At 43.3% G+C, this 25,562-nt stretch overlaps 1 protein-coding gene across 28 annotated transcripts in view; it reads right to left on the reverse strand.

Annotated features, from left to right (window-relative positions):
- NRCAM (neuronal cell adhesion molecule) overlaps positions 1-25,562 on the reverse strand; it is a 268,299-nt gene that overhangs the window by 203,835 nt on the left and 38,902 nt on the right. For all 28 annotated transcript variants that reach the window (XM_032304574.1, XM_032304601.1, XM_032304599.1 and 25 more), the window contains exon 2: positions 4,580-4,742. The gene's annotated coding sequence lies outside the window, so the exon portion shown is untranslated. The remainder of the gene's footprint in view (positions 1-4,579; positions 4,743-25,562) is intronic.

Raw genomic sequence — 25,562 nt, forward strand, 5'->3', positions numbered from 1 at the left:
TCTCTCCCCCTCTGCCTGGTGCTCTGCTTACTTGTGCTCTATCTCTCTCTCCCTCTGTCAAATAAATAAAATAAAATAAAAAGGGCAAATAAGTGGCTCAGTGGTTTAAGCCTCTGCCTTTGACTTAGGTCATGATCCCAGAGTTCTGGGATGGAGCCCCATATCGGGCTGTCTGCTCAGCAGGGAGCCTGCTTCCCCCTCTCTCTCTGCCTGCCTCTCTGCCTAATTGTGATCTCTCTGTGAGAGAGAGATAAATAAATAAATATTTTTTTAAAAAATAAATAAATATTTTTTTTTTTAAAGGGCAAATAAAACTGGAAACTGGGTTGCACAGCCAGTACTTGAATTGTGTGAAAATGTGGCTAACAAAACTGTTGTGACTGAAAGTACCCATTGGGGGGTGACACCTGAGTGGTTCAGTGGGTTAGGTGTCTGCCTTCAGCTCAGGTCATGATCCCAGCTCCCTGCTCAGTGGGGGAGTCTGCTTCTCCCTCTTCCTTGTTCTTGCATGTTCTTGCTCTCTCTCTCTCTCTCTCTGTCAAATAAATAAATAAAATCAAAAAAAAAAAAAAAAAAAAAGAAACAAAAAAAAATGGAAAAATTGGCTGGATGACAAATATTGAGATGATTATCTTTTTCTTAAACTAGAACTGAAACATGGGTGGTTTTGATTTTCCACGGATCCTACATTTCAGTAGTGGAAACAGCTTAAGCAAACAAACAAACAAACAAACAAAAAGCCATGTTTAAAAAGTTTAAAACTGGGGTGCCTGAGTGGCTTAGTCATTAAGCATCTGTCTTCAGCTCAGGTCATGACCCCAGGATCCTGGGATGGAGCCCTGCATCAGGCTCCCTGCTCAGTGGGAGGCCTGCTTCTCCCTCTCCCACCCCGCCTTGCTGTGTTCCTTCTCTGACTCTCAATCTCTCTGTTAAATAAATAAATAAAATATTACAAGAAAAAACTTTTTATTTTTTTTTTTATTTTTATGTTTTTAAAATTTTTTTAAATTTTTTTTTTAAAGATTTTATTTATTTATTTGTCAGAGAGAGAGTGAGCGAGAGCGAGCACAGGCAGGCAGAGTGGAAGGCAGAGTCAGAGGGAGAAGCAGGCTCCCTGCGGAGCAAGGATCCCGATGTGGGACTCGATCCCAGGACGCCGGGATCATGACCTGAGCCGAAGGCAGCTGCTTAACCAACTGAGCCACCCAGGCGTCCCAAGAAAAAACTTTTTAAATTAACAAAATCAAATGCGGTCATCGAGGCCTAAAATAATAAAGCGAAATCTGTTTATTGAGAGGACAGCAACTGGCCAAGGCAAATGCCGTCGGTGTGAACGGACTGACTTCAGTCAATTTCTTATTACTTTAAGATGTCTAGGTAACCTCACAGGGCACTAAAGACGTGGAACAAAAGAAAGTAAGTAGGTGCAAGGGGAAGCCTGAGTTTCAACAGACCAGGGCTCTGACTCCAGCTGTTAGCATTAGGTCATTTACTTAATTATGCTTCAAATTAATTTCCTTTTGTGTAAAAGTGAAAGTGATAGATTAGCGGATCTGGGAAGTTTCTGGAAAGATAGTAAAGAAACGGACTAGAAAGAGTAAAAAGGAGGCATTTTGTGATTTTCTAACAGGTCTTAAGGGAAAAAGTCAGTAAGCTAATTAAAGCCATAGTAATCAAATAAAATTCACTCAAAATAGTATGATTGTCTGTATTATTTGAATTTAAAATTTTTACCCACGACATTCCCTCAAAGAAGGCTCTGAGTAATGTCTAAGTGGGGTAGACTGCTCTGGAACAGTGCAGCCTCTGTTATAATAGCCTCCCTTCATGACGTGCTGCGTGATGCTGGGAAAACCCGAAGGAGAGACCCTGACGCACCCTGAAGAAGGCAGGAAAGATCCTGCTCCGTCTCCCGAGGATACTGCTCTAATCCTGGGCAGAGCACTGAAGGTGATGACTAGATAAGAAACCAGGAGAGAAACAGAAAAAGAATTACCCTTTGAAAAACAAAGCATGTTCCTTACCTAATTTCTGTAAATACTGTGAATTCAAATGAAGAATGGCACTGGCTTACAACTCCGAAATCTTAGGGTTTTCATTATTTGTTTATTTATTTATTCATTTTTTAAAATACTGGCTTGAAGCAATGTCCACAATAGCCAAACTATGGAAAGATCCTAGGCGTCCATCAACAGATGAATGAATAAAGAAGAAGTGGTGTATATATATACAATGGAATACTATGCAGCCATCAAAACCCCTAAAATCTTGTCATTTGCAACAATATGGACGGAACCAGATGTAGATGGAACTAAGGGAAATAAGTCAATCAGAGAGGGACAATTATATGATCTCCCTGATTTGAGGAATTTGAGAAACAAGACAAAGGATCACAGGGGAAGCGAGGGGAAAATGAAACAAGATGAAGCCAGAGAGGGAGACAAACCTTAAGGAACTCTTGGTCTCAGGAAACAAACTGAGGGTTGCTGGAGTGGAGGCGGGGGGGAGGGACTGGGTGGCTGGGCGATGGACAGTGGGGAGGGTTTGTGCTACGGTGAGCACTATGAACTGTGTAAGACTGATGAATCACAGACCTGTACCCCTGAAGCAAATTATACATTAAATGTTAATAAAAAATAAAATAAATAAATACTGGCTTAAATTTCCTTTCACCAAACTAATAAAGTCTCCACATTTGTCCCTAGGAAAAGACCCTTATTTATTTATTTGTTGAGAGAGCACACGTGTGCTCGTGGTGCATGAGCATGGTCTGGGAGACAAAGCGGGAGAGGGGGAGAGAGAGAACCTCAAGCAGACTCCCTGGTGCGTGCGAAGCCCAACGCAGGGCTCGATTCCACAACCCTGAGATCATGACCGGAGCCGAAACCAAGAGTCAGACGCTCAAACAACTGAGCCACCCAGGTGCTCCTATTTATTTCGTAACTGGAAGTTTATACCTTTTAATCCCCTTCCCCTACTGCACCCATCTCCCCACATCCCCCCATCTGACAAGCACCAATTTGTTCTCTACGTATGTGAGTCTCTTTTTGGGGTGTGTGTGTGTGTGTGTGTGTGTGTGTGTGTGTGTTCATTTGTTTTGGGTTTTAAATTCCATATATAAGTGAAATCATGATTTTCATCTTTTTCTGTCTGATTACTTTGAAAGCTTAAGTACAAAATCAAAGTTACATTTCAAAAAAGATTTTTAACTATTGCCTGTAACTCCCAAGTCAATGTTTCTGGCCTGGAACCCTCCCCTAACCTCCATGCCTACACTTCCAGCTGCCCGGTGCACATTTCCCCCTAGACGTCTCGTGTATACCTCAAAGTCCTCTCCTCCTCAAGACAGGGTCTGCTTACCCCCTAAACTCCCTTTATGTCATGGGAGGCAGAAACCTGAGAATCGCAGGTCCTAACATTTTCTCACTTCCAATGCCCAAACCATCACCACATGCAGCACAGTCTAGCTCTGTGAAAGCTCTCTTCCTCTGTTCCTCACTGCTTCCTCTCTAAATTCATCCTCTCATCTCTTCACCAGGTCCGCCCAAAAGAAGTCTTCCTTCAGTCTTGCTCACCTCCAGGTGCTTCTCTACAGTCTCTCTGAGGTAACATAACTAAAATACCAATGGCTGCCATCTTAAAACCTTCAGTGCTTACACACACATACACACACACACACACACACACACACACACACACACACACACACACTCTTCGTACCTGTGGTTCAACAACCCTGAACAATTTACTACTTCTGCATGCAGGCTTCACACCTCTCCCACTGCTCCTGCCGGCAATACCCTCCTCCACTCTCCACCAGGCCAACTCCTACTCATCTTTCAAGGGCCCTTTCAGGGGTCACCTCCTCCAAGAAGCCTAATTTTACACACAGAATTTCTGGCCACAGGCTACATTCAATGTCTTTTTCCTTCCTTGATGCACTCTCAATACACTTTCATCGTGTCTGTCTCTTGCATTCGACAGATATTCCTTGAAGATGAAGACTTACTACTTTTGCTTCTTGAGATCCTAGCGAAATTTACAAAAATCAAAATAAAAATGAATCAAACTATAAATAAAAATAGATTGGAGGGCATAAGAGTATTTTAGAGGATTTCAAATATTTGGAAATAGTAATTGTTTTTCTTACTTACGCAAATAAGACTTCATGGTTTACAAAGTGCTTTCATATATATTATTTTGTTTCATCCTTTAAAAAATTCTAAAAGGCAGGGCAAGGCAGATATGAAGGCTCTCAGAAGCCCCAAATACATAAGAAACTCCTGTAAAAGAGAAATGTTATTGATTTTTCAAGGTGCGCGCGTGTGCATGTGTGTTCAAATAAGTCTTCTTAGATCAGAGCTACAACTTCAAATAAATTCCTGTTGCATCAAAATAGTCACTTGATTTCCTTCATAGCTACTAAAAAATTCTCCTGAAAAAGAAAAGCTCTCAATTCTTTGTAGAGAATTTTCAATAATCTATTTCCTTATACACTCTTTTCCAAGAAGTGGATTTTAGAATACAAAACAGCTCATTTAGATTTCTACAGACAAAGAGAAAACTGATTCGCTCTCACCTTCAGAAGATCCACTGGGGCCCAAAGCCTCCTGAACCTTTCCCTGATGCTTGAAAGCTGTCCTTTTCTCAGAATGATGTCAACAGCTCAGAGTAGCTTTGGCCAAAGTCTTCAGCAAACAGGGCAGTGGGTGCTGTGCTGAGGAAGATTATCACAAGGATTCCTGAATAGGAAAACAAAACAAAACAAAACACAGAAGAGTGTAAATAGTTTTGGGTTAGTTAATTCTATTAAGCTGATATTTCATTCTACCATCCTACTAAATTCGACAAGGGGAACTTAATACATATTAAATTCCATGATTAATTTCTGCAGTTAAGAACATCAATGTCTTAAGACTTTCATCTATTTATTGGCCACAGGTAATGAAAACAGGTAACATAATTCCAGTTACATTTTAGTATAGGATAGGAGTCTGAATGACCCCTGAACAGCAGGAAACAACTGTGCACACAAATTAAAGAGGGAAAAAAAGGCACTTGATCTTATTCTGCTCTAATACTTCATGGGAATACCAGTTCCCTTACAATCACATCAGCACACAGGCTGCGGCTGGGAAGAATCTAAAAATCTAATACCGACCGAAAAGAACAAACAGTGACGAGCCAAGTATTTGATCAAGGTTGACGATGTCAGGGAGGAACTCAGCAATGCAATTACATTTTAGAGGTGGCTTTGAAGGCGGTGAGAAAAGAGTGTGTGGGAACAAAAGGGGTTGCTAAACACATCACCGTAAGAAAACAAGCACAAGGTTAAGGTAGAAAGACGGGGAATGAAGCCTTCATTAAATGGAAACCACCTTACAGAAGCGCTGAATATTGTGTTTGCTTAATACCTCACTTTCAAGAGAAATGGAAAAAGTCACAGAAAAGAGTATTCAGAAAACCTCTTTGAACCCAAAACTTGGGATCAGTGTGCAGCGAGAAGAGCAGGAGGAGGGAGGGCTAGACCTGCTCCCAGCGCGAAGGGTCTGACCTTGGGCTTGCTGAGTGCTTCCCAACCTTGTGGGCACCAGGGGAGCTTGTAGAAAGTATCGCTGGCTTGGCTCCATCCAGGCCAGATCCATCCCTGACATGAAATCAGCATTTCTTCCAAAGACACAAAGTCAGAGAAGATGTTTCCTGATGGCTCATCTAGCTCAAATATTCGGCCTCTCCTTAACATTCGGCGTCTCCCTAACGGTTTGCAGCTTTGATAACTTGTTTGTTTTAAAACAAATGTGATTTAGGGGCACCTGGGTGGCTGAGTGGGTTGGGGCCTCTGCCTTCAGCTCGGGTCATGATCCAGGGGTCCTGGGATCAGGCCCCGCATCAGGCTCTCTGCTCGGCAGAGAGCCTGCTTCCCCCTCTTTCTCTGCCTGCCTCTCTGCCTACTTGTGATCTCTGTCAAACAGATAAATAAAATCTTTAAAAAAAATAAAACAAATGTGATTTAAATTATTATTATCCAAAGTTTAAAACCCTATAAACTTAAACCGTGCCCCAATTTTCGAGAACAAGAGACTGAGGCTCTGAGAAGTACAGTGACATAGGCAAGGTCCAAGCAAAAGAATACCGCTAGGACAGAATCAAGTCTTCTGGGGGAGGTATGTCAACTGGACACAAGATTCTCTCCGGCTAGGCTGGTAAGACCAGAAGACAAGGAGCCACACCAGCACTAGGCTCTCTGGGCTCCCACCCCTTACAGAATAATAAAGGTAAGAAAGAATTCTACTAGCTAAACGACAGCACTTCATATGAGCTGGACCCTGCTAAGAAGTGCTTCAATCCTCACAAAATTCTCAGACCCAACTAATATTATTATAATAGTTTATTTATAATTTACAGATGAGGAAATTGAAGCCAAGTGAGCTTAGTCTTGTCTCCAGAAAGGGGGAACTAGGATTTTAACAAAGCTAGTCTCTCTCCTAACCATGTATTTCCTGGGAGGAATACAGTTAACAGAAAGTTGGAGGTAAGGCTACTCCATTCGGTGTCGGCTTCGGTGTCGGTTTATCTTGCTTGGTCACGGTGCATTCTCACGCTGCAAGTGGGAACAGAGGCATCCTGCAGTCTTCCTGGTGATTTCAGATTTTCTTAGATTAAATGCTAATTTCTCTTGTTTGTGACAGGATTAACATTTTATGGAATGATTTTTATTCTCCCTTCACAACACACACACAACACACACACACACACACACACACACAAACACACCTACCACACCATACATCCTACCATACCACACACCGCACACATACATCAAACACACCACATATATGCCACACATATACCACATACACGCCACACACACGCCACACACACCACACACACACAAACACAATACCACAAGCACACCACACACACATACACCACATACACACACACACTCACAATGTCACACATGTGCGCACACACACACTTCCAAATTAATAGTTTGAACACTGAAATTTCCTTACACTACTTTAGATACTTCAGTTGCTTGGGCAAGTATCTGAAGATTTGCCACCAATATCTGCCCTAACTGACTCAGGTTATCATGAATCTGAATTTAAAAGCCTAACTGAAGTATCTGGAACATCGTTTACAATTCATTTGGAAAAAAATGATCAAACATCCTCACACTTTCCTTCAACCATCTTGCAGTAGTATCCCTGTTGTAGTTTGCTGCCCCATTACATTTACATTATGTAAATTATCCCCTTTCTTTAAATGGCATTGTTATTGACTATAATAAAATCCAATTTACAAATATTCCACATATAAAATATATTTTATTTAAGAGGCTAAGGCAAAAACACTATTATTTCTGACACCTTAGGCCTATCCTAATTATATGGTGGCAGGATTTTCTTCATGGCTCATTTTAGTAATAATGCAAAAAGATGGTTTTCATTAGACCCTTCTAGGAAGAAATAAAAGAGTGGCAATAAAGATAAAAAAAACACATGCTTTTGGAAATTGGAGGGGGCCTAGAAGGTCACTGTATCCAACCACCTATTTGCTTATGGCCTTCTCCATTTCAAGAGACTCTGTATTAGGTTGAACCTCGCTTCCTGCGGCTTTTACTCATTGGTCCCAGTTCTGGCCTTTGGAGACATATCCAGATTCCCATTCTAATGTAAGCTTCCCAACCACAGCCCACTGTTCCAAAAAGCAGTGGTGAGCTGTGGTTTGAGCAGAGGTGGCCACTGACTGGACCGCAGTGGGCATCTGCTGCAGGGATGTCCCACAGAGGCTGGTGGATCATCCATGAGGTAGCTCTGTGCAAGGGTCCTGCGCCAGAAGTGAGATGATAAGCAGCCACGTCAATCAAACCAGCTTTCTCTGGGATTTAGAGACGAAGTCACGTGTCAGAGGAGAACTTCTGGAATACGCCGAGGGAAGCAGAAAGGCCAAAAGAGGGACCATGAGAGAGAGAAGGCATCCCTGAGGTTGTCTGATTCTGATAATGCCCGACTTTCCAGACCCAGACTGGGAAGTCCCAGCTCCTCAGGGGGCCCTGAGTCTCTCTGTTCTCTACCACTCCAAACACGCTATACATACAGACTAAACTGGAGGAACCTCATTTACTGGCTGTTCTTACAGCTGTGAGTCAGGTGGACTACGAAGAGCTCCCTTATCTTTCTGAAGGTATTGTTGTCGGAACCAAATAAATGCTTTATTTTCTCCCCATTAATATTTCACTTTTTAAAAATGGAGTTCATTACTCCAATTTGCCCCAAAATTCTCAACCTCTCCATGCTGCCTTTCCAGAATAATCATTTTGCCTTTCACCTTCGTGCCATGGACAAATTAGACAAGGATGCCATCTACAATGACATTCATGTCATGACAAAAAATGCTAAATAAGGCACTATGTCACAAAGAGTGTTATTAAAAATAGCAAAATCCAAACTATTAATAAATAAAAATGAATGTATTTTTAGTCTCAATGTCATTACCTAAAATTAATAATTACCAACTCTCCAAACTGACTGCGAATCATCCTGAAGCTATAAATAGCTACATAAACCGACTTGACCAAGCAATTCATCTGCTGGATAAAGGTTTTAACATTTAACTCAGTAGAAACGGCAAAACCCAGAAGAATTAGATTCTAGCATCATTAGAGAAAATTAGGTCATAGTTGAGATAATTGGCAACATGAACTTTTTCATTAGAATAATTACCTGTGCAGTAGACCAAGGAGTTATGTTTGAGAAACATATTGCAAAAACTGAGCCAAGTCAGCTCCATCCTTCCCGGAGGCAATCATGGAAATTAGCAGAATCTGTCATTTTAGGTCATCTGGTTTGCCCATGCCAAAGTGAAATTGTTCCCCAAAGATCTCAATTGCTTTGTCTAATTTAGCTTACCATAAGCCTCACGGGATCTCTCTTTAGAGTAAAGAGCCCTACACGGAAGAACTCTTTAAGTTCTCCTGTCTGCTTTTTCGGTTTTTCTGTCTGCACGATCCCTGTCAGACCATTGAAGCTGTACTTTCTGCTGGTGCTCAGTGTGCCTGTCCAGAAAGACACAACCTGTCCTCCCTGCTCTAACTGGACACTACGGGTCCCCCCCCCCCAACCCCAACTTTGTGTGAAGTAAGACTGGAAATCCTCAGAGGGACCGCCCATCGTGCCCCGCCTATAAAACAGCCCGCGAGCGTGCTTGTAGATTTCCCGCCATCTCCGCTGAACGTGGATCCCTTCCTGCCTTGCTTCTTTTTTCTCTGCTGTGTCGAATGTTTCCACCGTTCATTCAAAAACTACCGTTTGATCCACTGGGGTCAATGTACTGCCCTGAGAGATACGCCAGGACAACAAAGACTGGGCAGCTTCTGTTCAAAGACAGAGATGAGGGCCGGTAATACCATCTTGTGTTGAATGGCATTTTGCGACTTATTTTTCACAAAAGTCATCTCACTTGACACTGAAAAACAAGTATTTTTCTTGCCAGCTTACAGATAAAAACAAAGCTTCAGTAGGGTTAGGTGAATTACCAGTAATTCATTACAGTTAGTTAACGGGGAGCTTGGGGATTACTAGTCTAGGTCATTCCCGCTGACCCATGGCTGCATTCATTGTTTACGCAGCTAGAACGAGTACAGAACAAGATACATACAAAGCTTACTCTATACTGGGTGCTTTGGGCATATATCTGATCCATATAGTTGATAACAACTTTACGAGGTAGGTGATTTTATGATCTCATCCCATAGGAGGGAAAAGCTAGGACAAGCGTAGAAAAGGAACAAATGGCCCAGCGTGGCATGGCTAGTAGGTGGCCAAGGGTGACAAACACCACGAGAGCAGTACCACCCGGAAGAAATGAGGAGGAAGTCACTGGGTCCGTTGCTAGGAGGACGCTAAGAAAGTTTGGGAACGTTTTCTAGCATTTCCAGAACACTGAGACTTTTCTTCTCTTGCAAATCCTGTGAGAAGACACTGGCATCAGAGACAAGAAAAACATGGCAGTTCCAAGAAAGGAAGGCAATGTGGCGTTCCCCTTTCCCTCCACCATGGCTAGGGGCGTGTGAGTCACTCGATGGCACAGGGAACTGCCAACACATGAATGCCATCTGCTGCTTTAATACTTGCGATGTATATTTTCTAATCTTTCAGATTCTTTGGCTGGATCATGCTGGTTAAGCAAAGCAGAGACACAAGACCCTTGGCATTCGTGGCCTCATGTTTGTGGCTGGTGATTCACAGTGACTGCCCGGGAGGCTCACCGAGAGTGTGACACAGCCATCTGCCAGGACACCAGCTGGAAATACACAAACTCGTTGACCGCCCAGCACCCACACCTCGATGTGGTTTCCTTATTCTGAACCTAATTTCCGGTATGAAAGGAGGGAGCCAGGAAGAAAGGACATGTGCTCCAGCATTCAGTGAGAGGCTTTCATGGCCCAGAGGAGGGGCTAAGAAGTTCCTACACAAAGCTTCACTTAATCCCACAGTAATTCCACAAAGTGGCCATTATTATACCGGTTTTCTACATGGGCATATTAAAGCACCATATGCATCCCAAAGTCAGAGAGCTTGTTCATGTCAGAGATGGGATTTGAATGGGGTCTGTCTGACTTGGTGCTATGGCATACCACTTTAAAAAAAAAATTTTATTTATTTTTTAAATTTCTTTTCAGTGTTCCAGAATGTATTGTTTAGATACCACACCCAGTGCTCCATGCAATACGTGCCCTCTACAATACCCACCACCAGGCTCACCCAACCTTCCACTTCCCACCCTTCCAAAACCCTCAGTTAGTTCCTCAGAGTCCACAGTCTCTCATGGTTCGTCTCCCCCTCCAATTTCCCCCAACTCCCTTCTCCTCTCCATCTCCCTGTATCCTCCGTGTTATTCCTTATGCCCCACAAATAAGCAAAACCGTATGATAATTAACTCTCTCTGCTTGACTTATTTCACTCAGCATCATCTCTTCCAGTCCCGTCCATGTTGCTACAAAAGTTGGGTATTCATCCTTTCTGATGGAGGCATAATACTCCATAGTGTATATGGACCACAACTTCTTTATCCATTCATCTGTTGAAGGGCATCTTGGTTCTTTCCACAGTTTGGCGGCTGTGGCCATTGCTGCTATGAACATTGAGGTACAGATGGCCCTTCTTTTCACTACATCTGTATCTTTGGGGTATATGTGCTGCCAAAGCGAGCACTGTATCTTTGGGGTAAATACCGAGATATGCAGGTTCATAGGGAAGCTCTATTTTTAATTTCTTAAGGAATCTCCACACTGTTTTCCAAAGTGGCTGCACCAACTTGCATTCCCACCAACAGTGTAAGAGGGTTCCCCTTTCTCCACAGCCTCTCCAACACATGTTGTTTACTGTCTTGTTAACTTTGGCCATTCTAACTGGTGTAAGGTGGTATCTCAATGCGGTTTTGATTTGAATCTCCCTGATGGCTAAACAAAACAAAAAGACAACCCACTGAATGGGAGAAGATATTCGCAAATGACACTACAGACAAAGGACTGATATCCAGGATCTATAAAGAACTCCTCAAACTCAACACACAAAAAACAGATAATCATGTCAAAAAATGGTCAGAAGACATGAACAGACACTTCTCCAATGAAGACATACAAATGGCTAACAGACATATGGCATACCTTTTATGTTTCTGTGGCTGTTACTGAACGAACAAACAAATAAACCAAAACTTTGTGAGGAGGGGAAGACGCTGAGAGATAAAACTTCAGTTAATGTTGGAAAGCCAATTAAGTTTAGACATGAGGTACAGTCCTTGACTTAGGATGGTCCCACTTGGGATTTTTTGACTTTAGGATGGTATGAAAGCAATATGCAGTCTTCAGAAAATGGACTTCAAATTTTGAATTAGATCTTTTCCCCGGGCTACCAATATGCTGGGCCATCCTCTCTCGATGCTAGGCCCAGCTGGCAGCCCCAGCTCTGCCAGCCATGCGATCACTGGGGTCAGTGAGTCACACACAGGGAACCATTCATTCTGTACCCACATGCCATTCTGTTTGTCACTTTCAGTACAATAGTCAAGAAGTTACATGAGATATTCAACACTTTATCACCAAATCGGCTGTGTGCTGGATGGTTTTACCCAGCTGTTGGCTAATGTAAGCGTTCTGAGCACAAGCAAGGTAGGCCAGAGGCTAAACTGTGATGTTCGGTAGGTTAGGTGTACTAAATGCATTTTAGACTTATAATATTTTCAACTCACAGTAGGTTCATCAGGACGTAACCCCATTGTAAGTCGAAGAACATACATATATGCCAAAAAAAAAAAAAAAAAAAAAAAGCACAGAGCACTTAATGGCAATGTGTCCCATGGGAAAAGCCAAACACACTACAAAGCTTTCCATATTCTTGAATTGGAAGATGCCCTAAAGTCTTAGAAATCAGTCCCTGTAGGGCCTACTGTTTTTCTGGGAATTCAGAGGTAGAGGGAGAAATGTGTCAAAGACAAGAACAGGTCTGGCCTAGCAGCGGATGAAGCATGTGACTGACACGCTCACTGTGAAGTGCCAATAAATTGCAGGGGGCATCCTGAGGTGGGAGAAAGCATGTCAGGCTGGGATTGGGCAATAAGTAACTGCCCTCCTCACTGAGCCGCCGGCAGCAAAAGAAAGGGGTAAAACTGAGTGGTAACGCTAGGGGGGCAGCAGAGATGAGGGGTGGTTTTAGGCGAGGGGCGATGAAAGTGCAGGTGCATGAATGAAGACAGAGGAATGAGAAGACACCAAGCAGGGCAGAGAAGGGGCGAGGTGGGGGGAGCCGCGAGTGGCAACAGCGGCGGACAGAGCGCTGGCCGGGCAGGGCAGAGGGCTGGGTGCAAGGGGCGCACGCGCAGACTCAGGGAGCCCCCGCCAGACTTCAACCACTTTACCACAACGTGAGGGGTGGGTAGATGCACTTCAGGTCTTCCTCCACTTCCGAGAGAAGACTCCCCAGAAATGAGTTTTCAAGAACGAATGCAACCGCCCCTCCACGCAAACCTGCTAATTTGCGTATCACCCTGGCCTCTTGCTGAATCACAGCGGGAGTCCGTCAAAATGAAATGAAATGCCAACACACTTCAACAGTAATACAAACGCCTTGCAACCTCGAACTTCAGTTTAATAGAATATACAAAACAAATTTGCTTTGATGACTCTGAAAAGCAACGGAGCCGGTTCCAACTTGAGCGGGGGTTTATTTATTTTGCGCAGCTCCGTCATTATTCAAATCGCTGGAGAAGCACTTAGTGGGCGCCTACTGGGTAACGCACAAGCTCGAAGCCGGAATGCTAATGATTTTTATTTCTGTACTTCATTTTGACTGGATTGTTTTAGACAGGGTTTGAGTTTTTATTTGGGGAATCTTCTGCAGCTGATTTTTAGTGGCATTTATTTTTTTCTGATTAAAAAAAAGTGTTTTCATTTTTCAAAATATGGAAAGTACCAAAAAATTAAAAGAAAAACATTAAAATAGAATGTTTTCTCCAACCACCAGAAATAAAAATTGTCAATGTTTTGGTCTTTATGTCTTCCACATGTTTTATTTTTTTCTGTATGGATGTGTGTCTGTACACATTTTTCAAAACAGAAGTGGTGTAATAAATTAAACTATTATTTAGTAACCTGCTCTGTTCACCTAACAACTCAAAACAAACATTTCCCCAAGTCATTAAATATCTTACAAAATCAATTTTGGTGTCTGGGTAATAGTCTACCATATGAATAAATCATATTCATTTAACCAATTTCCTTGTATGGGCCATTAATGCTATTCCATTTGGCTTTTCTACATCACTTTCTAAAGATCTACTATTTTACTAGCACTGGCTAGAAAACAATCAGTAAAGTTCTCTCTCTGTTTTTTTAAAAGATCTGATTGATTTATTTATTTAAGAGAGGAAAAAGTGAGTACAAGCGGGGGGCGGGGGCAAAAGAGGAGAGAGAATCCCAAGCAGACTCCAGGCTGGGCTTGATCTCACAACCCTGAGATCATGACCTGAGTAGAAGTCAAGAACAGGATGCTTAATCAACTGAGCCACCTGGGCACACAACAGCCAGCTAAGTTCTTACACCACTGATAGGTAGAGACTTATTCAGTTACACAGTTCCATTTTCCTCACTGGGAACTGGTGATCAATTGACTTCAGGCTGGGTGCCTGGACAGAGCAGCTCCAGCACACATTCTAGCCAGGTTTCGGGCAGGTCCTTCACAGCCCTGTCCCCCAGCCCCCCACCGCCCCACCCCGGCTATACATCTGCAGCTTGGTAGTCTGCTCTCTACCATGTTAGCCCAGATTACTGTGAAAAGCTTGAACTTTGCAATGAACTTATCAGAGCAGGATCCACGTAGTCTCCAACACCAGGTAATATGTGGAGACAGTCCTTCCTGGGGCAGAGAGTTTGAGCAGAACACTATTAGCCTGACATAAAAAACAGTAATGTTCCTCATTGTCTTAATGGGTCATATTATGTCTCAAAAGAGACAATGGGATACACTGGGAAATTGTAATTAACTATTTCCATTGATGTTGTTGGTTTTGTTTTTTGTTTTTTTTTTTTTCAGGCAGAGAGGGGGAAGCAGGCTCCCTGCTGAGCAGAGAGCCTAATGCAGAGCTCGATCCCAGGACCCAGAGATCATGACCTGAGCGGAAGGGAGAGGCTTTAACCCCCTGAGCCACCCAGGAGCCCCTGCCATTGATGTTGTTATTATTAAATATTAGATGAGAATACAGTACAAATGATATGCTGTAAGCAGCTCATGGTTTTGGGTGTCTACTGCGATTCGATCTCAGCCCTGCTGGTACTCGGGAGCCCAAAGACGGTGTGGTTATTGCCTTGATGAGCGATGGTGACGCAGGGGAATGCATAAGTCCAAACTCCTCAGACTGTTCATTTTAAACATGTGCATTTTGTTGTATGTTAATTACCTCAATAAAACTGTTTAAAAAATTAGGACGAATACCCAACTTTTGTAGCAACATGGACGGGACTGGAAAAGATTATGCTGAGTGAAATAAGTCAAGCAGAGAGAGTCAATTATCATATGGTTTCACTTATTTGTGGAGCATAACAAATATCATGGAGGACAAGGGGTGTTAGAGAGGAGAAGGGAGCTGGAGTAAATTGGAAGGGGAGGTGAATCAAGAGAGACTATGGACTCTGAAAAACAATCTGAGGGGTTTGAAGTGGCAGGGGGGTGGGAGGTTGGGGTACCAGGTGGTGGGTATTATAGAGGGCACGGATTGCATGGAGCACTGGGTGTGGTGAAAAAATAATGAATACTGTTTTTCTGAAAATAAATAAATTTAAATAAAAAATTAAGACCCCATCCTGAGTGCCCAAAACACACACCCGAGATTCTGACTTAATAGGTCTTGAGTGGGGATCTTCATGTGAAGTCGAGAACCATTGATCTAATATATACTGGAAATGAAGAGTGCGCTTATCCGGACGGGCACTGAGTACTGTATAGAATTATTGAACCATTATCTTGTACATCTGAAACTAACAGAATGATAAAGACTTCAATAAAAAAAGAAAAAAAAAAGATTTAATTATACTTTGAAAATGCAAAAAAAAAAAAATGACCTGATATATTGATGTGACTGACATGAAATTGGCAAGAATCTTTTTAAAGAAGTGATTTTGTCATGTTCAAGTGCAAACAATAACAAACCTGATATTTAATAAAGTGCTACCCGGCAAAGACACTCAGAGGTTGGCTTTAATAATTTGCAGTAATTCTTGAACCAAACTCTTAAGAGACTATGGTGTATGAGGTGCTCCACAAGGCAGAGCGTAAATCGTGTGTATGCGTGAAACTGGTAACTTTTTATGAGCCCAGCGTTCTCCTGAGTGGATTTAAAACTAAATCAAATTCACAAGCTAGTTTAAACATGTACTTATCTAAGAAAAGCTAAACACAGGGAATGTAAAAATGAACCTGTTACGGCCCCAGAATTCGATCATGGATTCTCTATGAGAGTGGTTCAAATCCAGCAGGTTTGCTCTATTTGCCAAGCCACTGAACTACCCACAGGCTTTTAGCAAGAATGTGGGAAAAGCTGTCCCAGAAAATTGGAAGCTTCCTGCCAGAGGGCACCATCATCCCCTCCTGACATTTAAGGCTCTGTGCCACGGCTCCGTCTATAGATACCAGGATGGCCGACATCCATAATGAAACAGCCAAGCCCTTTCATTAGAGAAAATTAATATTCAATATTCACTCACATATGTCTTTACTCTGTTATTAATAAGAAACTTTGAACATAATTAGTATTGGCTTTGAGTGCAGTTTAGAACTGCGCCCAGCTGGAAAGAAGCCATGGAGCCTAGAGTTTCATTGCTCTCCGAGGCTGAGCTCTCTCAAAGGGATTAGAAGAGAAAGAAATGGAACCATTCAGTAAGAAATGGTCTCCACCAGTAACTGGGATGACGGTGTGTGGTAGGGGGACAGAACTGTGACAGTCTGGGGCATGGCCCGTCTCAGTCCTTGCTGCCTCCGGTCCCCACAATGCACCCCAAAAGGAAATCGGGTCAATGAAGGCTCTGCGTCAAGGAGCAGGAGGTGGGACATGTCCGGGGAGCAGCTCAGGGTGAGGCAGGATGTGGGACACCTGGCCAGGTGACACAGGAGAAGAGGAGCACATCGCCACGGAGGGACATAACCCCTTTCATCAGCGACACACAAATGCACACAGACAGGCAGGAAGTCGAGAGCAAAGTCAGGGTGGGTAAGGGCAGAGCAGTACAAGAAACGTGGACGAGGATAAGGCAGGATTTCCAGACTGCTGACCACTGCCACCACTTCAGCTAAATGAAGCCATATTGTACTTTTTTCCTCAAGAGAAATAGACGAAATAGTTTATATCCCTTACAGGACAAAGGTAAGCGCACTCTCAATAAGCAGCCCTTGTAGCTCCCTCCTACTAACAGCCTATGACAGCTACAGTGGCACTAAAACCTGGGGCTCCCCTCAACCCTTCCTCCCCAAATTTCCCCATCTATCGGACACCCGCTGTTGGCCTCTTTAGATCCAATACCTGGGCCATGCTTCAGTTCCATTTCATCCCTGTCACCATCCCTCAACTCACCCCAGTCTCCAGGCACCATGCCTGAGGACCAGGTCACCCCACCTTCATCCCAGGGCCCAGCTAGGGGTCCAGGAACATGGTATTCTCTGGAGGGGGGCACAGTGCCTTAGCCCCCTACCCTGAACACACATTACACACACATTGTTTTAGGTGTCCCCTTATGAGAACTGTGGTGAAATTCAACTTTAACACAATTTCTCCAGGCAAAACCAATCCTCACCAATCACAGAAACTGAATACTCACCACATAAAATAATATGCATAGATTTCTGAAGGAAACCGAGATTCTACAGTACCCAAATCATAATTCCTAGTTACAAATTCCTAGACCAAAACCAAAAGAAAAAAAATTATATTGTTATAGCTTTCTTTCTAAAAGAAACTGTATTTGGTTGACTGAATGCCCACTACATCAAGCCACGTATGTGTCCCACCTTTGACTTATTTCTGCCACTGTTCTGGGTTGGTTTTTAATCATTACAAAAGGGATACCTGGGTGGCTCAGTTGCTAAGCGTCTGACTTCAGCTCGGGTCATGATCCCAGGGTCCTGGGATCGAGCCCCGCATCAGGCTCCCTGCTCAGTGGAGAACCTGCTTCTCCCTCGGCCTGCTGCTCCCCTGCTTGGGCTCTCTCTCTCTCTTAAATAAATAGTTTTTAAATAAATTCAATAAATCATTACAAAAAGCAGAATGCTTTAAAAAACACTTAAAAAATACAAGCAGATTCAGAAGAACCTGCTCACTACTAGATTCCAAACTCAGGAAACTCTCACGTCTGTAGGCCTACGTTGCATTCTAGTCTACCTGCTACAACTAAATAGACCCTATAGTTCAAGTTGACGAACTTTATTAATTGTATATATATAAAAATGCAAGCCCATGTGTACATACTGAACAGTCCATGATCAAATTTTGGTCTGTGTTCTTGTAATATGATTCATGTCACTACAACTGTGTGTCCCCCAATTATAAAGAAAAGCCTTAGTAAGGGTGATTTCAACCCAAGCTGATACCCATCATACAGACCTTTAAAACATTACACGCCATCTCACATGAAGACTGGAGGATAATTTTCTCGGAGAAGAGATGAAGGGGAAACACGAGAGTGTGCTCTTTAAAAATCTGATGGGTTTCCAGAGGTGGAAGGGTTGGCAATCCTCACTGCACAGGCAACCCCCTGGGGCACTGGGAGAAACAAGCTGATGCTTGGGCCCCATTCCCAGGGACTTAATTGGTCCAGGGTGGAGACCAGGCCTTGATCAATTTTTAAAGCTCATTCTAAAGTGTATTAGAGGTAAACCTTCCCCCCAGGTGGATTTTACTTCAATAGAGTACTAAGAAGTTTGTAATCAGCAGAACTGTCGTCCAAGGAAAGATCAAGTCACCTCAAGGGGTGTGGGGGGTGTGGGGGGTGGAGCCTGTTGTAGCAAGCGTTGGGGGGAGGGGCTGCATGTCTGAGCTCCTCTCAGGGACTGGGCAGAGGAGGGTCCTCAGATCTTTGAAACTGATTTTTTTCTACATACTAGTTCCACCTGGGGTCGGTATTTAAGTTACAGAAAGAAAAGAAAAATGTCTCGTTTGCACTGTCCTGCTTACATCAAAACAGGTTTTCTAAAGCTTTTCATCTTGTCCGGGTAAAACTTGTTAATCTACACAATAAAATCAAAATGTTATACTGTTTTCAGTATTCTCTATTTTTCAAAAATCTCTCCTTGTACAATGAGTTACATTATTATATTCTGATTTTTAATACTCTTTTCTGACTTTCCACCACTTCCGCCTATAAAAGGCCTTTTTAAACAGCTGGCATTTGTTTTTCTTCAGTACATAAAAAAGAATTCCTCGTCTTAAGTTCTGTGAAATGTCATTGGTACAGAACTACCTATGGCTTTCTTCCCAATTATCTGTTTTCTCCTTCTTTACTTTTAAGCATAACATGAACATTTCCTCTGACCTTTTCTGGGAGATGAACTTTGGTTCTTATTTGCAGGATGATACCTTTGCAGGGGTTTCCCCACCCCAAATTAGGCAGGGGAATACATACAGAAGCAAATAGGTTAAATGTCCCAATCCTTAGGTCAGGATTTCTTTTTCTTTTTCTTTTTTTTTTAGTTTTGATCTTTGTTGTTTCTTATATCACTGGGCTGATACCATGTATGCCCTTTTACCACAAAACATTTTCAATGTGTCTTGAGATCCTTCCACACCAGTACAAACGGGTCTATTTCTTGTAATAGACACATAACATGATGTGCCCCATACACCTCTGTTAACCATTCCACTGCAGACAGATACTTCATTTGAACTCATTTTAACTACTCGAAACAAAACTGTAATGAAAAACGTACAAATATATTTATGTATAAATTCCCCAAAAATTGAATTTCTAGGTCAATAATTTGCATTTCAAATTTTGATAAAAATATAGGACTGCCTTCCAAGAGGGCTGTATTCAAATACTTACAAGAATGTATAAGAAAATTGTTTCTCCGTTTCTTTACCAACACTAGATACCATCAACTTTAATTTTTTTAATCTCAAAGGCAAAGGCTCTTTTATGTTTTGCCAAAATTTGGATTATGAGCCAAAGTAGAAATAGCAATTTTCTAGATTGTTGTTACATCTATTTTAAAAAGTGATGAAGCTGAACTATCATAATAGATGTCTAAAATTTACCCCCAAACCTAGCATTTTGCTTAGATTCTAAGATTCTGACCTTTATAGATAACTCCCTCCTCTTTAGAAATCCTCACAATTATAGCCTTAAAAGACAACTCCAAACTCACCTCCTCCAGGAAGCCTTCTTTGATAAATTCCCTTGATCTCACACTTTTTTAAAAAAATGTTTCCTCTACTCTGATCCCTTAGTACTTTCTTAAGTTTGTGCTAAGCCTCAAATCCCTCTTTGTCTATCCCAATAATACCAGTAAGGTAGAAACATAGGAGGCCAGCAGAAGTGAATACAGATTCATTCAACATTTGTTATATTTAGTTTTTACACTAACATCTATTTATTGGGTCCATATTAAACCCACTTTATGTGCTTTTCCACATGTGTCTGCCTCTCCCCCACACCACTTCTCTGGTTGCTTGCTCTGTGTAAAGTCCCTACCCTTGCTTCCCTCTTGTCTCCTAACACTGCCCCAGGTCTCAGTCCCCCTAGGGGTGATGGCTCTAGCTCAGTCTCTGTCGTGATAAGTGTGCCAAGAGCTACAGCAGCCCGGACATCCCAGTCCACCTTAAGTGGTACTATGGAGGTCCTGGTTCCTCCCACTGCTTCAGGATTCCCGGGGACACCATGCTGTGGAGTAGAGGATCTGGCTGACCCCCAGGCTGACCACAGTGACTGGGTAACACAACCTGGAAGCAGGAATTAAAGCCCAGTGGGGTAACCTTGGCCAGTGAGAGACAGGAGACAAGAAGGAGCTAAAAGGCCAATTCCTTGCCTCTCCTCCCGTGACAGACTCTTGTGAGGGACAGGCCTTCCTGAGACCTGTCTGCAAGACAATGCATGCCACAGAGCTTCACGAGCTGTGCTTTCATGAGCAGCTCTGAGCAGTGTGGTAGCTCATTACCTTCCTCCTCTAGTCCCTCACTACTGCTGTTCTGGAATTGTACTTCCTCTTAAAACCTCCCCATGTGAGTTCTGCTTCAGAGTCTGTTTTCTAGAGAGCTCAAGCCAGGACATACCCACTACGTACAGAAACGCTGCACTGTACATTAGCCTAGTCCCCGGGACAGGGACAAAAGACAGTCAGAAGCAACCAATTCTGTCCCCAGCAATCTAATTGGAGGGGCAAGATGTCCACACGTGTACCCACAGATGAGAAAGATGAAATGAAGGATGGGGAAAACCGGAGTGAATAAAGGGATAAACTGTACAGAGGTTTAGAAAATGGGAACTATTTTATAGTACTCTTTGAACACGGCATACGATAAATACGAAAAGTATTCACAGAGAAGATGGAAAGCCACAGATCTCGCCTACAGCCGATCCCAGGGAAGAGGGAGGGGGGATGCTGAGGTAGGGGACGTGTAGTGCAGAAGGGTGAGGACACGAGGGACAGCGTCTTGTCCAGCAGAGGGGTTTGGTGGGACAAGCAGGACAAGCCCTGGGTTCAGAGCCGAGGACTGGGGAAGCATGGCACAGAGGTCTGGAGGGTAAAGGACAATTCTGCAGAAGAAAGGAAGTTTTCATTCTCTCTGGAGGGTAAATAAAGTCCACGTTACCTCTCCAGCCTCTCCCACTCACTCCTCCATGCCTGAGTCGTCAGCAAGGAGAGTGTGCGAGATAAACCGAGCCTTCCTGCCTCTCTCGTGGATCTCCCAGCCTGCAAAGAGGGTGCCTTTGTTGGGCAGGCTCTGTCTGCTGGGGGCCCAGGAGGGAGAGAATGTCCAAAGGAGGGAGGATACCCAGCAGCCCTTGGGGGCTGCACATCTAACCGCTTCTCCCATCAGCTCGGACTGTAACAAAGCTAGCTTTTCTTTCTCCATCTCCCCGGTTTTGTGCCATTTCTCTCAACTGGGGCAAACTTGGGCGGGCAGGGGGTGCGGGGGTGGAGAGGGTGGCAAGGAACAGGAATATTATTTAATGACTCCCTAATTGACTGAGATCTTTGAGGCACGATGCAAAAGAAATGTGATAAAAGAGATAATAAACGCTTCTTAATAGCATGGTTGTCCCACATCCTAATTTCTGCCCATCAAAAGGAAATGAGTGGGCTCTGCGGCTTCCATGTGGTTTCTCTCATGTGGTTCTTCTTGCCCTCAGGGGTTTTTTGCAGTGGCCTTCTCTGGCTATACTTCTGCCATGGAGCTCCTTTTTCCCTCTGAGATACCGCAAGTGTTTCAGAAACGTTCCGTTGGTTTTCTGCTCCCCAGAAGAATGACTCTTCCCTGACCGAATGGGGCGGGCAACTCACGTGAGCCCATCCCCCCACACCAGCATGACGAACATATTCATCTTCATCTAGCAAGGATCCCTACTGGAGATTTAAATAACAGGTTTGCTTTAAGTAAAACTGCAAGTACAATTCTAGGAGTAAGACAGAGACACAGAAAAGACAACACATTTCTGTGATGGTACCATAGTGTCTATTTGAATCAGTACCTTCCAGATGTTTGGAGACATTCCACTGAAGTTGACATGGTTGTCAGTGCTAGACGGAATTGACTCTGGGGGCAAAAAGAAAAGATTAACCCTGAGGCAGGTGGTGAAGAAACCAGAGCTCTTCTTTGTCATCATTTCTCTGATCAGAGAGATGTTTCTAGGGCAGCAGGGCACACATTCTGGCCAGAAGGCAATCACAGTGAGATCATCTTTCTTTCATTTTGTATCCAACTGCCCATCTCTCTGGGAAAGAAAAAATAATAATAAAGTCTTTCTTTCTTTTTTTTTTTTTTTTAAAGATTTTATTTATTTGACAGAGAGAGAGAGATCACAAGTAGGCAGAGAGGCAGGCAGAGAGAGAACTCCCTGCTGAGTAGAGAGCCTGATGTGGGGCTCGATCCCAGGACCCTGAGATCATGACCTGAGCAGAAGGCAGAGGCTTTAACCCACTGAGCCACCCAGGTGCCCCTAATAAAGTCTTTCTTAACTAGATAAATTAATATCCGAAGGGAAATCTTGGGCTTTTGTAATATGCTTTTCAAAATCTGAATTTCACGTCCATGTCGCTGAAGTCCTGGGACCTCCTCCAACAAAGCAGAATGAAACCAGTGAAAGGGAAAGGAAACTTGCATGGCGTTGGGGGCTTTTATGACAGTCTCCTCCCATTCCAGCTCCACACGGTTCACATCTCTGCTCAATCAACTGACAACATTACCAACACGCATCCTCCCTGGAGGTTTCCTAGTTTGGGGACATCCGATTTCAGATGTTGCTACTGTTTCCACTGGCCATTTATTTCAGTTTCCCATCTTCCCTTAAGAAGAACTGACACGCGCCTGGATGGCTCAGTCCGTTACGCGTCCAAATCTTGGTTTCCTCTCAGGCTGCGATCTCCGGGACATGAGATCACGCCCCACGCTGGGCTCTGGGCTGAGCGTGGAGCCTGCTTAAGACTCTCTCTCCCTCTCTCTCTCTCTCCCTTTGCATCCCCACCCTGCCATGTGCACAACCTCTCTCTAGAAAAAACAAAAAAAGAAAAACTGACTGAACGCCTCCCGATTTCCCTGTCACACAACATGCTTCGCACAATTTGATCAAATAACACTGGTGCTTCTAGGGATACTTTAACCAAATAGCCAACAATAGCCTATTATAATTTAATTGCTCTGGAGAAAAGAATTTTCTGGCAAGTGAAGTAAATAGTCTAGCAATGCAATTAACTGGGAGTTTACGTCACAGTCACTTACAGAATTGTTTTTCCTTTTTTACTCAGACATACAGACCTTGACCTCAACATCTCTGGGCACCTCCTTTTCTTGTCATTCTTTCCTGACAACTTCTACAACTTGCAGAGGTGACGCTTCTGTATGTAGCTGGTTAAACACCTGGTAACAGCCACTCGCCCTTGGTCTTTCTGATATTATGGCAGCCCTTGAGCCAAACTGACTTTCCCTGGGGTGGTCAGGCCAAGGCCGCCGTCCTGGCTCAGGCTGTGGGGTGGACCACTTCAAGCCTGAGCACCAGCATGCACCCCACGCATCACCATCGCCTTCACTGTAACTCTCATCCCAAGGTCCCACTAGCCACTGGTGTTCCTGCAGAAGCTCATCCCCAGGTGTTCTGTGAGTTGGCTTGTCTTTCTTCTCAAAATATGCTTTGGGAGTATATGCTTCATGGAAACAAAGAAACCTTTTGCGTGGTAACAGAGACTCTAATTCAGAAACATAAGCCAGAGAGTCCTCTTGCCCCAGCCTTGAGCTTTAGGGAAGACCGAAGAAGTGCAGTGCAGATCTGTGGGTCCGCAAGGAGGTGAGTGCCCACCTCTCCCAATCACTTGGAGGTTGTTTCTTGTTTTGTGTGTCCCAGGTGTAGTTTCTATGGATGTGGCTTCCAGAGGGCCATGCTTTTGTGTCTCTGCTGAAATCCGTGTGAAGCCCACTGGCCCCGTGTGAGTGAGGGTAGAGCTACTGGCGTGGTTGCAGTCTCTGGGAGACATGGAGAATTGCCCCACATTGTGGGAAAGTCAGTTTGGCTCCAGGGCTGCCATAACGTGCCACTTCAGTGATTAAAAATATTTAATGTATCAGTAACATTTGTATATAACCATATAGGTTTTCTCGAACTTATTTTCCAGGATGAAAACTTATTCAATCATCAGTCTAGTGTCTTCTGATTGTGACACAAATACTTTCCAGCAACTGAGTAGCAAACAAAAATCATTTTAAAAATTCTGCTCGGGGCACCTGGGTGGCTCAGTTGGTTAAGCCCCTGCCTTCAGCTGAGGTCATGATCCCAAGGTCCTACTCAGCAGGGAGCCTGCTTCCCCCTCTCTCTCTGCCTGCTTCTGTGCCTACTTGTGAACTCTTTCTCTCTGTCAAATAAATAAATAAAATCTTTTAAAAAAAAATTCTGCTCTGATTTTTGAAAATTACTTTGAGAGTTTTTCAGAAACGATTCTTCTCTACCCGTAACCTCTAAAAATACCAACCAGCCCTTTTGATAATGAGAGGCACTAATAGGATCTATGGATGCTTAATTAGTTTCACCCAAAAATACTGCAGTGTGTCTATCCTGGTTAGTGCTTATCATATGGATTTTTGTTTTATCCATTGCTTCACTTTTTTTTTTCAGCAAAAGAACTGCTGTCATCCCATAACTGTTCTTACAAGATAACATTAGTCATTGTGTTCTCACAATATGCTTCTCATCTGGCAGCTAATTTCCCCAGGGGGTGCTGGGATGTTTTATTTTCAGATAATCTCCAATTAGCTGCTTCTCTCCATAGTCCTGCTCAGCTCACATTCACAATTTTCTCCTGTACAGCTTCCTCCCCTTAACATACTTCTCCTCCTGGTCACATACTTCAAGGAAGACATATGATTTACATTGTTGATAATTCTGCCTCACTATTTGCTCACTCACCTGCTTGCAAGAGATTTTAGATTTTCGTGCCCCAAACCCAAATCAAATAAAAGAGAACATCGGGTCTATCAAACATTGCTCTTCCCAGGAAAGCTCACTCAGCATTTAATCTTTTTATGAGTTTGAGAGGAGATTATTGAGACCTATATTAAATATGACCCTGATAAACAAGACATGCCAAGGACAGTGAAGTGAGAGTACACCCTGGAGCCTCCCCTTCAAAGACACCCCTTTCCCCTAAGAGAGTTACATGTACCCAACTCCTGTGTCAACACCGAAATGTCTCTGGATAGGACAAAAACTTTTATGGCCAAACTAGAGACACAGTTTAAAACAGAGCAGATAAATAATGACTTAATTTTGTGCTAATGGATCAAAGTTGGATCCTTTCTTGCAAACGGGT

This window comes from Mustela erminea, chromosome 11, assembly GCF_009829155.1.
Source record: "Mustela erminea isolate mMusErm1 chromosome 11, mMusErm1.Pri, whole genome shotgun sequence".
NCBI classification, from domain to species: Eukaryota; Metazoa; Chordata; class Mammalia; order Carnivora; family Mustelidae; genus Mustela; species Mustela erminea.